The sequence below is a fragment of the Giraffa tippelskirchi genome, chromosome 10 (genome assembly GCF_054371585.1).
Source record: "Giraffa tippelskirchi isolate mGirTip1 chromosome 10, T2T-mGirTip1v1.2.pri, whole genome shotgun sequence".
NCBI lineage: Eukaryota > Metazoa > Chordata > Mammalia > Artiodactyla > Giraffidae > Giraffa > Giraffa tippelskirchi.
The window spans coordinates 3,892,020-3,906,303 of record NC_137284.1 but is presented as its reverse complement, the minus strand read 5'-3'; the positions used below and the strand labels follow the sequence as shown (position 1 = coordinate 3,906,303).

At 52.7% G+C, this 14,284-nt stretch overlaps 1 long non-coding RNA gene across 1 annotated transcript; it reads left to right on the top strand.

The window, feature by feature from the left end:
- The first annotated feature begins 11,439 nt into the window (after positions 1 to 11,439).
- LOC145523254 (uncharacterized) lies at positions 11,440 to 13,969 on the top strand. The gene is made up of 2 exons (XR_014066451.1): positions 11,440 to 12,305; positions 13,742 to 13,969. It is a non-coding gene; the product is annotated as an uncharacterized LOC145523254 (long non-coding RNA).
- The last annotated feature ends 315 nt before the right edge of the window (positions 13,970 to 14,284 follow it).

Genomic DNA, 14,284 nt, shown 5'->3' with positions numbered 1-14,284 from the left:
GGTGGGCACCCCCAGAGCCTGGCAAAACTCGAAAAATCTATTTACCAGATGCTGATACAGTGCTTGTGGTAGACAATGTGCCCTTCAAAGCATTTTATGAATATTAACTCCCTTAAGCCTCATACCAACCCTAGTGAGTAGGGGCTATGAATAACCCAATCTCAGAGATGAGAAAAGAGAGTCACAGAGAGGTCAAGCAACTTGCCTGTAGATGCTCAGCGGCCAAGAGGCAGAGTCAGGATTCATAGGCAGGAACACAGGCTCTGGACTTTGTCTGAAGCACCAGGCACTGCTGCCCGATGCAGGACACCTTGAAGGATAATTACAGCGATCATGCGTTGGGTGGGGAAAAGCCCGTGATAAAATATTAAGAAAGAAAGCATCACTCAACATTGTACGTGTCTTTTGTTTGCAAATAGGAAAAGAAAACATAGGCATCCTTTTATATGAACAACGTGATAGCCACATGTTACCTGGGGCCAGGTCGTGGTAGGGGGCAGACACAGAACACAGGACCCAAGAGTGATTAGCGTGGAGGAATGGGTGTGAGGAGGGACCTCGTTTCCTGATTTCCACCTCTTTGTCTTTCCAACAAAAATAGCTCGTTTCCCCATGAGTGGGTTTCTTTAAAGTGTCACTTCAAAATTCCTTTTGGATTCTCCAGGCTCATTCAGGTGCCTGGAGTGGGAGGAGGGGAACCATTATCCCAGGTTCAGGACACAGGGACAGGAGTCCCGTCTCCGCTGGGCTTTGATCTCGGAATGCATCACCTGAAAGAAAAATGGCCTTTCTCTGGGCTGCTGGGACGTCCGGATGTAACCAGACCCCACGTGCAGAAGGGTTTGTGAGGCCGGAAGCTCAGGGCTCCCCACCTCCTCTCCACTCTCTCTTCTGACCTGGGGGAGACCTCCCTGTGCGTACCAGCTTCCCCTCTCTCTCCAGCCCAACCCAAAGGTCCAGGGTCTGATGCATCGCTGGCTTGAAGCTGTGGCTCAGTGACTCCAGCAGAGCGAAGGCTGGTGTAGCTGAAATCCCATAAACTCTCGAGGAAACTCTCTTCCTCCTCTTTTAAGTTTTCTCAATCTAGTTGGCCTGGCCCCTCCCTGATGACCCCACACACCCCCACCCCCGCAGCTCGCTCCCCTTTATAAAGCGAGAGCAAGTGACCACGCCTGAGCCTGAGACTTGGTGAAAACTTAATGACACAGTTTTCTTGTGGTTATTCTTACAGTTACATTGTAATGTAGTACATCCAATTTCACTGGCGTCTCCCCCAAGCCAGTCGCAGGGACCCCCGGAGGGTCCTGGACCAGGGAGGCAGCTGACCTCACCCGAGACGCCCCACCTGTAATCTCAGCAGCAAATGTGCACTGAACACCACCACATCCTGCCTCGTCAGGGGAGGCGGGTGGGGAAGCGTTGGGGGCTGCGGCGCCGGGTGCTATTCGCACAGGATGAAAGAGTCTGGGGACGCTTCTGCCGCAGCCGCGGGTACACGGCTGGGGGTGCACACGGGAGTCTCCTCGCTGCCCTGATGAGCGCCATGTGCCACCTGGTCCTGGACTCGGTGGTGCACACAGTGGCTCAGAAGTCAGACTCTGGCCTCAGACCAACTCATCCCGTGTCTCTGTTTTCTCATCTGCAAAATGGAGACGTAACGGCACCGAGTTCCTAGAGTGTCTGTGATGATGACCCCCTGCAAGCAGCAAGCAGTAGAGCCACGTCTGCAGCTGGCACCCTCGAGTCCTTGATGCAGGCCCCAGGGCTGCCTTCTTGTCACCTGCGATTTGCAGGGAGAAATCGACATGAGGAGAAGCTAAGTGACCCGCCCGGGGTCCCTGGAGGTGGCTTTCTCTCGGGGCCGTTCCTGGAGTCACGCCATCACCCAGGTCATCACTGGACCTCCAGGTCCTGGGCGGTGGAGCTCCCCGCAGCTGAGTAATGTGCACCAAACATCTTGCCATCAAAAAGATCTGACAAGAACGAATGGAATCTTTTGTTTTTTCTTACTTACATTTATTTCCAAGGAAAATTCACACCCTTGTCAAGAAGAGTGAACAGTATTGTGTGCCCTGATTACAACGTAACTACATTACAATGTAACTGTAAGAATAACCACAAGAAAACTGTGTCATTAAGTTTTCACCAAGTCTCAGGCTCAGGCGTGGTCACTTGCTCTCACTTTATAAAGGGGAGCGAGCTGCGGGGGTGGGGGTGTGTGGGGTCATCAGGGAGGGGCCAGGCCAACTAGATTGAGAAAACTTAAAAGAGGAGGAAGAGAGTTTCCTCGAGAGTTTATGGGATTTCAGCTACACCAGCCTTCGCTCTGCTGGAGTCGCTGAGCCACAGCTTCAAGCCAGCGATGCATCAGACCCTGGACCTTTGGGTTGGGCTGGAGAGAGAGGGGAAGCTGGTACGCGCAGGGAGGTCTCCCCCAGGTCAGGCTGCCCCTCCACGATGCCAGGCAGGCCTCCCATGGCCCCGCTCCCCTCCCATCTCAGCAGTTTTCTCCTTCACCACTTCCACCCTCTTTAGTGACCGTTGAACCCAGAGGCCCAGAGAGGGCAAGAGACTTCCGAAGGCCACATAGTGGCCCAGGGGCCCCGAGGGGCTGGTTCTTTATTTAGTAACGATGGCTGCAGCGGCCTGAGCTGCACAGTGATCGATCTAACACCCCCTCTCCTGTTTAGAGCTGCAGACCGGCTCAGGGTGTTGAGTGACAGGTACAGAATTTGAACTCAGGCCCCGCTCCCCGGCTCCTGTCCTGCCTTGCCCTTCCCTCTCGAAGTTTCACTGCTGGCTGCTCATGGCTCACCCACAGCCTTTTCTTGGCATCTTGTCAGCATCGGTGGAGCCCAGCACACTCCCCCTTCAGAGTATCCTGGACTCCGACAACCTCTGCCTACCCCCCACCCCCCAATTTGTCTGGATACTGTGGTCTTTAAAAATCATTCATCTTCAAAGCCAGGAAGAGAAAAGACTCCAGAGGGGCCAGGCAGGCCTTGTGAGTGGCTGGGAGAACTTTGCTTAAGTCCCTGAAATGATGGCTAATTGGAGTTTGGGCGGGGTTGGGGGGCATGCAGAGGCGGCTCTCTCTGTGAGCGCTGCACCTGGGGGGCAGGCAGGCGGGGCGCGTCCCCTCCCCAGGCCAGTCCAGACCCCGGCCAAGAACCCCAAGCCCAGCCGAGCGGTGTCCACGGCCCCAAGTCAGACATTCCAGCTTTGGTTCGGGAAACCACAGGCGCCCTGGGTCAGCCCCGCTGGACTTGGGCTCCTGGGTGGGAGGACTGCAGTCTCGGGCACCGTCTGGGATGGGGGATTGTAATAACAGCTTTTTGTCTTGGTTTTCCAGGACTGCTCTAACGAAGCACCACAAACCGCGTGGCTTTGAATAAGAGAAATTTATTCTCTCAAGGTTCTGGGGGCCAGAAATCTGAGGTCAAGGCATGGCCAGGGCTGAGCTCCCTCCAAAGGCTCTAGGGAAGGGTCCCTCCTCGCCTCTCCCAGCATCTGGGGGCTCCAGGCGTTCCTTGGCTTGTGGCCGCATCCCTCCAGTCTCTGTCTTTACGTGGTCTCCTGTCCTGTGTGTGTCTGTGTCTCTTTCTCTTCTTATAGGGGTATCTGTCATCGGATCAGGGTCCACCATATGCCTGCGTGACCTCACATTAACTTGGTCACCTCTGTTCTTCTTTCTTCTGTGTGTGTGTTAGTCACTCAGTCGTGTCTGACCCCATGGACTGTAGTCTACCAGGCTCCTCGCTCCATGGAATTCCCCAGGCAAGAATACTGGAGTAGTTGCCATTCCATTCTCCAGGGCATCTTCCTGATCCAGGGATTGAACCCAGGTCTCCTGCATTGCAGGCAGATTCTTTACCATCTGAGCCATCGGAGAAGCCTACCAAGACCCTACTTCTAAATAAGCTCCCCTTCACACTTTCCTGGAGTCAGGACTTGGGGACATCTTTCGGGGGAATGTGATTCTACCTCTCCCCTCTCATGTGCTGTCCATGGTGGCAAATCCCTTCTCAGGCATCACCTTGGAGACCCTTCCCCACACAGCAGCGTGGGGGAGGGGTACTGTCACAGGGTCGCTGCTGCTATGTTACAGACGGACAGATCAAGACACAGAGCCTTACTCCCATCTGCCCACCCAGGCACCACGAGTGTATGAGAAGGGACTGTGATCCTCCCTCCTGGGGGACGCGGCACCGAGGACATCAGTCCCCTGCCCTCTGTCCCCCGTCCAGGTCGGTCTGGTCCCATGTGAGCGCTGCCCACATGCCACACTGGCCCCCAAGCCGGGCAAACCCTTGATCTTGATGGAGTGAGTCGTGTGTTCATGAAGTTGAGCATCAAGGCCGAGGAGCCAAAAATGCACTCGGTCCCAGCTCAGGCAGAGCCAGGTACTCGGCCTTGGCCACCTCTCCAGGCCTCGGTTTGTGCTCTGGGAAAGAAGAGAGAGCCTGTATCTTCACCGTGTCACAGCAGAAGCCGTGAGTGATGACCGAGCACTTCTAATGTGGCTGGCGTGGCCAAGGAACACAAGTTCCATTATACCAACTTTTAATTAAAACGTAGGTTCAAAAACAGATGGTTGGTTTGGTTGCTGGAAAACTTCTATGTGCATTTGGAACAACTTGGGTGTGCGACTCTGCTTTTTCAAGCTTATTTTATGAAACCTAAACACAGATCAAGTATACCCTAAAGAATATTGTGCCTGTGGATTGAGATGTTCCATTAGTGTAAAATGCATACACTAGATTTCAGAGACTTAATAGAAAGCAAAGAATAGGAAACGGCTCATCAGTACTTATTACATTGATAACATATTGAAATGATACTATTTTGATTGTATCTAGCGACATAACATACATTATTGAAGTTGTTTCTCCAATAGTTGTTGGAATGTGATTGCTAGAAAATGGGAACGTCGCAGTATACTCTTTTTTAAAAAAATTTTTTTAAATTAAAATATAGTTGATTTACAATATGGTATAAATTTCAGGCGTACAGTACAGCAATTCAGTTACACATATATTCTTTTCTCTTATAGGTTACTATGTAATATTGAGTATAGTTCCCTGTGCTCTGCATCTTGATAGCTAGCGTGTATTAAGCACCCACTTCTTTCTCTTATATTCAGTGCTATGCAACCCGGGGAGGCACAGCTGGGTGACTTGTTCCAGGCTGGTTCTCCAGACCCCAGGGCTACGTGTGTTGGGAGGATTCAGGGAAGAGACAGAGGTGATGATCCTTGCATGAGCTCAAGGTGAGGGCCAGACAGCCAAGTAGACCTGGGTACACCTCTCTGCTCCACCGAGCCTCACTTTGCCCACCTGTAAAATGGGGATGCAAACAACCATGCCCTCCCAGGGCTGTGGTGTGGGTATGGTGCCCTAGTGCCTCCATACACAAGACCTGCTCCTCTCTGCTCCCCTCTTGCTCCCCAAGGGCTTCCAGCCATGGGCTGAGAGGAAGGGAAACCTGGGTGAGAGTCTTGCCTGAATTCAAGTGGGGCAAGCCCATCACCCCTCTGTCTATTCCCAGGGGTGCGGTGGGTAAGAATTCTGGGCCACTCAATGGCTGGCATTCAAATTCTAGCTCTGTTTTCTAACTGTGTGGCCTCAGGCAGCTTCCTTAACCTCTCTGAGTCTCTGTGCCTAAAACAAGGATCGCTCTCACAACTCCACGGCAGGATTGCTCTTCTTTGGCTGAAGAGGTTAGCACAGTGCCCAGCCTGCAGGAAGGCCCCTCCATGGGTTGGTGATCATTACTTCTACCTGCTTAGGCTGCCTCAAAAGGGCGTTGGGGGGCAAAACAGGCCAGAGTGTGTGGAAGGCTGAGTAGTGGGCAGAGCAGTGGTTGCTGGGCACAGGAATGAGTGTGCATCATAAAGGCCATCTGGGGAAAGGAGCTTGACAGTCACCCCATTGGCAGGTCCCCCAGTGCTCACGTGAGTTCACCTGTGGCTCTTCCACGCAGAATGGGGCACTTGTTGGAGACGCTCACGAAGAATCTGCCTCCAGGGTTCTTCACCTAGCCGGGCTCACACACTGTCTCAGTCACCTCCTGCTGCATAACAAACCATGCCCCAAACTCAGTGACTTACAAATAATGAACTAAATAAATGTATTGTTTGTAAGAATTTATCATTCCTTGCAGTTCATGGGTTAGCAATCTGGGTGAATCTCCTGCTGGTCTTGTTTGGGCCTCTTTTGTGGCCTCATTCATCCAACAGCTTGACCAGGGCTGGGGATCTTAAGGTGGCCTCACCCCTACATTGGCTGGTTGGTGCTGGGGTCTTGGATGGGGTCCCCAAGACACCTCTTCCCTTGCCAGCCAGCCCTGGCTTTCTCACAGCCTTAGGGCCACGTTCCAAGATGCTGAAATGGAGGCTCCTTAAGGCCTAGCTTCAGAAGCAGCCCATCACCGTGGGCACATTCTGCCACTCTAAACAAGTTACAGCATCATTATTTACAATAGTCATGACGTGGAAGCAACCTGGGTGTCCAACAGATGATAAGAAGATGCGGTACACATAAACAATGGAATACTACTCAGCCACAAAAAAGAATGAAATGTGGCCATTTGCAGCAACAAGGATGGACTTGGAAGGCCTTATGCTCCAAGTGAAACAAGTCAGTAGAGAAAGATAAATACTGTATGATATCACTTATATAATATGTAGAATCTAAAACATACAACAAAATAGTGAAGATAACAAAAAAGAAGCAGACTCACAGAGAACAAACTAATGGTCACCAGTGAGGAGAGGAAACGAGGGAGGGGCAAGATAGGGGCAGGGAATTAAGAGCTATGAAGTATTAGGTATAAAATAAGCTACAAGAGGACTTCCCTGGTGGTCCAGTGGATAAAAGTCTGCCTGCCAATGCAGGGGACACGGATTTGATCCCTGGCCCTGGAAGATTCCACATGCCACAGAACAACTAAGCCCGAGTGCCACAACTCCTGAGCCCGCACTCTAGAGCCCACGTGCTACAACGACAGGGGCCAGAGCCCCCCAGATCCCGTGGTTTCCAACAAGAGAGGCTGTCACTGGGCACCACTGTGAAGAGCAGTCTTCATTAGAGAAAGCCTGTGTACAGCAATGAAGACTCAGCACAACCCAAAATAAGTAAATATAAAATAAGCTATAAGGATACATAGTGCAGCAAGGGGAATATGGTCAATATTTTATAAATGAAAATGGGGTATAACCTTTAAAAATTGCAAATCACTGTATTATACATCTGTAATTTACATAGTATACCTCAACTATACTTCAATGAAAAAAATTACTGAGTCTGTAATGCCTAGAAAAGATAGCTTAAGCCAACTTGGTGTTTCGTTAGTGAAGAGGGTTGCTGTCAGCGTGGTTTAATGCAGCGTTTAGAGCACTCACACAGCAACCAAACAAACGGAATTCTAGGCTGATCTTGCCACTTCTTCATTATTCACTGGGAAAAAGCACTTAATCTCTTTGGGCTTAAGTCTCTTCATCTTGGACTACAAATACTCATTAGAATAAATACTTTCTAAAACTTTTCTATTATACAATTCTACAAAATAAAAAGTAGTTTATTAACGATGGGGGGAAAGATCATAGACCTGAGCCAATTCAGGGGCTGGGGAAATAGGCTCCACCTCCTGTGGGAGGAGCTTCAAAGTCACATGGCAAAGGGGGTGTGGCTAAGGGACAGGCCAATCAGGCTGGGAGGTGCTACTTCTTGGTACACCATGTGCCCCTGGCACCATCCTGAGAATCTGAAGGATGCTTTGGACCTGCCCTCATCCCAACACCTGGGGGTGTGCACACACAGCATTTTCTGTACAGTTTTAGGGTGTTTGCATGCCCTTGTTTCTGGCCCATCTGTGGAACCCCATGTGTGCCAGCAGTTTCCCCCTGGGCGAATCTGCCCTGGGTATCAAGGCTGCAGCCGTCAAGGATGGCCATTGGGAGGCCCAGCAGAGGGCTGGTGCCTAAGCCTCTTCTTCCCAGTGGGAGATCGCCCTTGTTTCCATTGCTTTGTAACAGACAACTCAACATTCAGGGGCACATACCCATCGTCCATGATGCTTTCGGGTCCTGTGGGTCAGACCCCAGCTGGGACGTGGAAACTGGTCTCTGCTGGAGCTTCAGCTGGGGAGGCCGGGTGGCTGGGCCCTGGAGTCATCCAGAGCTCCCTGGTAGACGTGGCTCCGAAGCTGGGCTCCTCTGGGCCTGCCGTGGGGCCTGAACATCTCCTGACGTGGTTGCTGGGTTCTGGAAGGCATGTCATGTCCCCAGAGTAGCCCGCAGGAGGGTGAAGCAGGAGCAGCCCCCCAGCTTTTTGTCTTTTCAACTTTACTGAGGAATAATTGACAAGCATCCTTGTGTGTGTTTAAGGTGTGCAACATGATGACGTGATATACACACACATCGTGGAACGATTTCCAACATGGAGATCTCAACACATCTGTCTCACCCACTGAACTCTTTTGTGAGGGGTGAGAACGCTTAAGATCCACTCTGAGCCGCGTTCAATCTACAGCACCGTGCTCTCAGCTGTGGCCCCGTGCTGTGCGTTAGATCCTCAGGATGTATTCTTCTCATGCTTCCAGTGGAGCTCCTTTCCTGCTCAGCCCTGCCGGTCCCCCAGCAGCAGTCCCACCACATTCTCCTGGTGGACACATGCCCAGCCAGATCCAAGGGGAGGGGACGTAGAGCCTGCCTCTCATTGGCAGCCTTCTCAATCACCTGGAAGCAATTTCTAAAGCCTGGCAGTGAGCATTCTCTGGGAGCCAGGTACCAGGAGATGCACCCACTTGGCACCACTCACAGGAGGTGACAGGAGCTGATGGGGAGAGTTTCCCAGACCCCCAGGGACACAAGAGGGTCTCCCAGGCCGCCATCACGGGCTTGGCTCCCTGGATACACAGAGGCTCCCTGACCCCGGGACTTCCAGGGGATGGGGTCTCAGTTTTCCCACTCCCGAGGTGCTCCCTCAAGCTACCTAGTGAGTGGAGGCAGTGAGACCTCCCTTCCTGTCTTAAGAGGGCAGCCAGGACAGACTGCCTGGTGCCACAGTCTTCCCCAGCTGAGCAGAGACTCAGGGTCCCTCTGCTGGGGTCTCAGCCCAGCCCTGTCCCTCATGGCTCGCTCCCAAGTCACTCAACCCAAAGCCTCAAGTGTCTCAGGGTAGAAAGGGGATCATGGCGGTCCTTCCCTCCAGGGACAATTATGAGTATTAACTGAACTGCTCAGTGATGGCCTGGGACAGAGCTAGTGTTATCATCAGAAAGATCAAAGTTCTGAAATTTCCCCAGACTCTTTCCTATCATCTCCCATCTGTCCTAAATCTAGAATTTTCTTTGGAGCAAGGTATTTGCTCAAAGGGGCTTCCCAGGTGGCTCAGCAGTAAAGAATCTGCCTGCTAATGCGGGAGACACAGGTTCTATCCCTGGGTCAGGAAGACCCCCTGGAGTAGGGATGGAGAGAGGAGCTTGGTGGACTACAGTCCATAAAGGGTTGCAAAGAGTCGGACACACCTGAGCGCGCACACATCTGCTCAAAGAGGCTCTGCTGACTTAACAGAAGGACCTTCACCTCCAGGGAAGTTTACCCAGGACTCCTTCCATCGCACATCACCCTTGACAGTGACAAATGTTGCCTGGTCTTGAGACCCTTGGGATACCAGGTACGGTCACATGAGGAGCTGGCGGTGTCAGCACTTCCTATTTGAAGAGGAGGAAACTGAGGCTCAGGGTGTGACATGAGCTGCCCAGGGTCACTCAGCCACAGAAAGGAAGCCCCAGGATGAGAAGCCAACCATGTGACCCCAGAGTCAGCCACAGGCTCTCCTGCCTCCGGCCAATCGCAGGTCAACCACATCGCCCGAGAAGCGAGTCCAACAACTGTCCTGGAAGCAGCGTGTGGGATGGGCCACAGCCCTGGATGGGCCAGCTCGGGACAAAACCCTTCTCAAAGATGATTTATTTCATCCCTCCACAACTCAGCAGGGGTCTGTTTGATCGTGATGCCCTCTTAGCTGAGGAGGAACCTGAAGCAGAGGCAGGCTGAGTAGCCCCAGGTCCTGCCACGGCTTGAACCATCTCTTATGGCCTGATCTCGTGTTCTTTATCGTGAGACCATCCTGCAAGTCAGTCCTAGAGGAAATCAACCCTGAATACTCATTGGAAGGACTGATGCTGAAGCTGGAGCTCAAGTACTTTGGCCACCTGATGCAAAGAGCTGACTCATTGGAAAAGACCCTGATGCTGGGCAAGATTGAGGGCAGGAGAAGAAGGGAACAACAGAGGATAAGATGGTTGGATGGCATCATCGACTCCACAGACATGAGTTTGAATAAGCTCTGGGAGCTGGTGAAGGACAGGGAAGCCTGGCATGCTGCAGTCCATGGGGTCGTGGAGAGTCGTGTCGACTTGGAGACTGAACATCAACAACATCCTACAAGAAAATGAAAGGGGTGATTTAGAAACACAAAGTAGGACTTCCCTAGTAGTCCAGTGGTTAGGACGTTGCATTTTCTGCTATGGGCCCATGTTCAGTCCCTGGTCGGGGAGCTAAGATTTTGCAAGTTGTGGCCTAATAAATAAAACCCTGGTGCCACAAAGAAACCATTCTAAAACCTAAGAGTATTTCACGTGTGTAGTGGATGCTTTTGAGTGCCGACGGGTATCAGTCACGCCTCTCACAGCGCCTGCAAAAATAAGTGGCCCCGGGACCTCATTCTTCAGGCGAGGAAACTGAGGCTCGGAGGATCTAGGTAGCTTAGGTCCCGTTTGTGTTAATTTCCACGCAGGTCCTGTGCTGTTTACAGGCCAGCAAAGGAGCAAGAACTGCTTTGTTTGATGTGGAATCTCTGTGTCCAGGCTGGTGACTGCCTCCCCCCTCAGCAGGTTCCTTCCTCCTAGTCAGGCTCCTTGAGCTGCTGGCGGCCCAGAACTCCGGCATCTCCAGGCTGACTCACCTGGACTTGGGCTGGGGGCCCTGCCAAGTGCCTCCCTGCCTGGCAATGCCTCACCGCCGCCTCCCTGTGGGCAGCTGCAGACACTAAGGGCAGGTGAGGAGCCGGCTGGTGGAGGTGGGGAGCCAGTGGCTGTCCACCCCCTGCTCCCCACCCTGAGCCCCGAGAAGATAGCCCTGCTCACTGTCATCCTTAAGAGGCTGGGGTCACAGGCCAGTCCTCCCAGAGAAATGCAATCGTCCTCCTGGGAGAGGGGCCTTCTCCTGGCGGGTGAGACTGCGGAGGCTGCCCCACGAAGGGCGGTCTCAGGAGCCTCACCTTCCCTGCAGCCCCGGCCTCCCCTTTGTTGAGATTCCCACTTAAACTATCAAAGCTATGGGGCCACAATGCCCCACTGAAAGCTGAGTCACCCAGGTTTTGTGACACCACCGAGCCCTCCTGCCATCTAGCTCCCAGAGGGGCTCCTAGCGCCAGATGCAAAGGAAATCCCCAGCCATGGGTGGATCAGGGAGGCCTGGCGAGGCCGGCACTGCATAAAGGAGCCTTGTTCCCGAATCAAAAGGGCCTGAACACAAAGCGGAGAGAAGAAAGGGCTACACGACGGGGCCAGCTGCAGTCTGGCGCACCTTGAAGGGCACCGTGTACCAAGCCCGCAGCGCCTGCTGGCAAAGGTGGGGAGCCTCCTCCACCGCTCTCCAGGCAGCCCTGCGGTGGGAGGCAGAGAAGGACGGGGTGGGGTCTTACAGGGAGCCAAGCAGCAGTACCCTGGAGACCCTGGCCCCGGATGTCGGTGGGATACCCACGGGCAGCCAGCACCAGCATCCTGCCAGCACACCATCCACACCACCAACAGCACCGTCACCATCAGCAACACCAACCAAGGAAGGCCCAGCAACGCCAAGGGCAGTGCCCACACTGGCCCCGCACCTGTAAGATAAGGATGATGAGGTGGTGCCTGCCTTGCAGAGCTGTGGTCAGAATTACATGAGTGATTCAATGAGGTCCTTAGACTGATGTAATCCCGAAGGAAATCAACCCTAAATATTCACTGGAAGGACTGACGCTGAAGGTGAACCTCCAATTCTTTGGCCACCTGATACGAAAGAGCCAACTCATTTTAAAGACCCTGATGCTGGGAAAGATTGAGGGCAGGGGGAGAAGGGGGCAAGAGAGGATGAGATGGTTGGATGGCATCACCAATTCAGCGGACATGAACTTGGGCAAACTCCAAGAGGTAGTGAGGGGCAGGGAGGCCTGGCATGCTGCAGATCTTGGGGTCGCAGAGAGTCGTACACGACTTGGCGACTGAACAGCAATAATAACATGATGGTGATGATGGTGAGTCAAGTATTCCGTTTAAGTTCCTAGAAAATGACAGTTGTTGGGAATCGGGGGTTGGCTGCAAGATAAACCTGCCTTTCAGGGTGGGGGGCTTAGCAGCAGCTGGACCCTCAGTCAGGGGGCCAGGTGGGCTTTGCCAGCCCAACCAGGTGCTTAGAGGAGATGGGGAACTGAGTGGCTGCCTTGTAGCAGCCCCTGGCAAGGAGCTTCATTCAGGGCCTCATCCTGGGACTCCTGGGGCTGCCTGCCCCTGAGGGCACATGCAGCCTCCCTCCTGGGCCCTTAGTGGGTACAGGCCTTGCCCCATGCTTCATTCACCTGCTCCTGCTGAGCTAGAGGCTCCTCGTCTCATCAGGGTACCCAAATGCCATGTGGGTAGGAGCAGCCTCCAGCCTAAGACCTGGCCTTTGAGGGAACTGATTATGCTGGAGAGCGGGGATCCATCTCTGTATCCCTCACTATCAGCCACAAAACCAACTTCTTATATAACACTTCTAAGAAGGTGTCCCCAACATATATAATGGACATGAACTTGGGCAAACTCTGGAAGATGGTGAGGGACAGGGAGGCCTGGCTGCAGTCCATGGGGTCGCAAAGAGTCAGACATGACTTAGCGACTGAAAAACAACAACAACCGACTTTCTTCCTCTTCCTGGGATACCAGCAGGATGGCTGGAGCTGGAGCACCAATCTTGGATCATGAGGTCATGAGAAAGGAAGTCATATGCTGAGGAGGGAGGAGCAGAAAGAGAAAGAGCCAGAGTCCTTGAAGACTACAGACCCTCACACACCTTCCAGAATGCTCACTTGTGTTGCTGAAGTGAAGAACCTGCCCTGTAGAGCATTCATGCTGGTTAAGGGAGACGGGAAGTGAAACAATGAACATGTGAACGTATTCAAGTCAGGTGGTGATGAAGGCAAGGAAAGAGATGGAGACCAGCCGGGTTGTGCTGCTTTAGAAGGAGCGAAGGTGACCTCTAAGTCCTGCATAAAGGGCTGGTGGTGGTGGTGGTCAGTCGCTCAGTCATGTCCGACTCTGTGACCCCATGGACTGTAGCCCACCAGGCTCCTCTGTCTATGGGATTCTCCAGGCAAGAATACTGGAGCGGGTTACCATTTCCTCCTCCAGGGGATCTTCCCGAGAAAGCCATTAGGGGTGGGGTGGGGAGAGACAGTCTATCAGAGGGGGCTGGGTCTTGGAAATACGCTTCGTGTGTTTGAGGAGTAGCTAGGGATCAGGGAGCTGGGGTTGTGTGAATGTTGAGTGTGTAAATGGAGTTGGGTGTGGACCCCCAAAAGACATGTCCACGTCGCAATCCTGGAACCTGTATTACCTCATATGGCAAAAGGTATGATTAATTTAAGCCTCTTGAGATGAGGAGTGTATCCTGGACTGAGTGGGCCCTATATGCAATCACATGTGTCCTTATAAGACAGACATACAGAGAAGATAAAGGGGCGGGAAGCGGTGAGTCATGTGACCACAGAGGCAGCAACAGGAGGGACACAGCCACAAGCCAAGAGTTGCAGACAGCCACCTGAAGCTGGAAGAGACAAGAGGGATCCTTGTCTAGAGCCTTTGAAGGGAGCACAGCCCTGCCAACACCTTGAACTTGAACTTCCAGCATTCAACTGCAAGAGAATAAATTCTTATTGCTTTAAGCCATCACTTGAGGTCATTTGTTATAGCAGCCATAGGAAGCTAATGTTGGGGTGAGAGGTAGGCACGGAGATCAGAGACTGAAGTGGAGGCCAGTGTGCAGAGTGTCATAAACCACCTCAAGGACTCTGAGCCTTATTCCGGGTGAGAGGAGAGGTCACTGCAGGATCAGGAGAAGGGTGTGGTGGGATTTCACGTGCATTTTTAAAGGACACTCTGGTTGTCAGGTGGGAGGAGCCCAGCTGGGAGACGTCTGCAATCATCCAGATATGAGAAGTTTTTCTGGCCTCAAGGGCCCTGTCTGGGGCTGCCACAC